Raw genomic sequence first — 2,433 nt, forward strand, 5'->3', positions numbered from 1 at the left:
ATAATCTGCCTTATTTATTATATTTATTTATGCCTGTATGTCTTATTACCCTATTATATTTCTATACAGTTATTAAAGTGCTTCTAAAGTGGTCTAAAACAAGCACTGATTGCTTTATTTATTGATTGTTTTTTGCTCTAAAGTCTTTAATGATATAAGAAAAGAAATCCTGGCAGCTACGTTATGAAAAGGGTTCTCTTTTAGCTGAGTTGAACTTAATTAAAGCCTTATTCTTATTATGTCAGCAGCTATCATTAGAGATTATTTTATATATATATATATATATATCAGATTTACTTTTTTTTATAGAGCAGTACTGTTTCCTGAAAGAATCTATAACTTATGTTTTCCAGAAACATATTTATTTCTATTAAACTGCATCAAAAACTTTCTAATGCAACAGCTAATACAAACATTTGATAACTATGTTTTCATGTATGAAAAACTTGTCAATTTAATACAGACAGTGCATAGATAATATAAGAGTTTAATATAGAACCCTGACAATGTTTATTATAAACTAACAGTAGTGCTTACTTTGGCAGCATGTATACTAAAATTTTAATGATATGGAGAAAGTTAGCATGGGCCTGTATAATGATGACACACTAATTTGTGAAGCGTTCTACATTAAAAAAAATTAAAAGTAAATATAAGGGAATATAAAAATTACTTAAAAAGAACATGGGTGTTATAACGAAAAACAAATTGGAAATGTGTGTGTGTAGCTAATATAAATTTTGGTCAAAAATATATTCTTTAAACTTGGCTGAATTTATCCATAGCTGTATTCCAATGATGTCAGTAGCCATCATGAAATCGACAAATCCTGGCAAGACTCTGATCCAAATTAATGTCTTTCTTCTCTATATGGCAACACAGGGCCAAGGTGACACAAGATTATGTAGAAAAAATGTTAAGCGATGTAGAACTAACAGACAGTAGTAGTTCAAAACACATCATGACCTTATAATTTGCAAAATCAGAGAACTATCATGAACATAGTCAATCCTACGTTATTTACCTCCAGGTAATTCATATTTTGATATTGCCCTTAAGCTATTCTGTACATATTATGATATCTATACTTAATGCAGAATTTCAATTTTGCCTTATTTCTTTCTGAGCCTGTGTAGAATTGTTAGAAACAGATTGGTACCTATTTTGATGATATGTATTTTTCTGTGTGTAGTAGAAAAGAGATTTGGCATTTGTGATGCTAGAAAATCATTCTGCAGTTGTGCTTCCATCTCAACCTTAAGGCACGAAAAGCAATCAATGCTGATGAGAAGGACTATTCACATGGTACATCCATAAACTCAATCACTATTTTTCTTTCGTAACAGTTTAAAGATTATTATTAGCAGTTAAATAATCATACTGATTATTTTTGTGTCATTACCTATTTCTTATGTTCAATTACTTAATGGATGGAGATTATTTTTGCTTGATATTTTATTTTAACAGAGTTCTTGGTTAATGCACTATTATCTTTGTCTATGCTTGCTCGCTTTTAAAAATTTGATACAATGTAAACTCATGAACCAAAACACATATCAAAAATTTAACACTGCTTGTAACATGCATCTGTGAATGTGCTCCTCCCCATCCCGTCTTCCTATGTCCTCTCTTTTTAGAATAACCACTATTCTAACCTATAGTATAGGTTGGTATAGTAATATATTATAGTAGGTATAGTTTTGTCACACATATATATGTAATCCTATAAATATATTGTGCTTAGGTTGGCTATTTTGAGATCATATAAAAGAGTATTATAACAGTATAACATAATGCACTATATTTTAAGTTAAATTTCTATTGACAGTTATCTTTTCTCAATTCTTTAAAAATTACATTTTATATCTTCTGGCTTTTGTTGCTGTTGAGATTTCTATGGTCTTTTTAACAGCCATTCCATTGTAGATAATTTTTTTCCCTCTACTTTAAGATTATCATCTTTGGTATTTTTTCAGTTTTAGTAGTGTGCCTTGGCATAGATTTCTTTTTACTAATCTTGACTAAAATTCATTTAATCTGTGGATCTATATTTTTACATCAGGCAAATTTTCTCCTAATATGATTTTAAATGTTGTTTCTTCGGCATTTTACCTAGTCTTTACTCCTGGAATGACAACTAGATATAAATTAGGAATATTCATTCTATTCTCCAGGTCTCTTAATCTTTCTCATTTTTCATCTCCTGGTCTTTTTTTTTTATTGCTTTCAAAGTAATTTTTAACATATATATTTTTTTAAGTTCATAAATTCTCTTTCAAATGCATTTAATCTGTTCTTTAACTTGTCCATTGAGTTTGTTTTTATGTCAATGATTATATCTTTCATTTCTAGAAATTCAATTTATTTTTCAAATCTGCCAAACATTCTTTATGGCTTTTTGTTCTATGCCTACTTTATAACTGCATTTTTCAT

General features: G+C 28.6%; 1 non-coding gene across 1 annotated transcript; it reads left to right on the forward strand.

Annotated features, from left to right (window-relative positions):
• The first annotated feature begins 529 nt into the window (after positions 1–529).
• Positions 530–635, forward strand: LOC111741742. Its single transcript, XR_002781071.1, has one exon. It is a non-coding gene; the product is annotated as a U6 spliceosomal RNA (small nuclear RNA).
• Positions 636–2,433: the final 1,798 nt, after the last annotated feature.

The sequence above is a fragment of the Pteropus vampyrus genome, unplaced genomic scaffold (assembly GCF_000151845.1).
Source record: "Pteropus vampyrus isolate Shadow unplaced genomic scaffold, Pvam_2.0 Scaffold3, whole genome shotgun sequence".
NCBI classification, from domain to species: domain Eukaryota; kingdom Metazoa; phylum Chordata; class Mammalia; order Chiroptera; family Pteropodidae; genus Pteropus; species Pteropus vampyrus.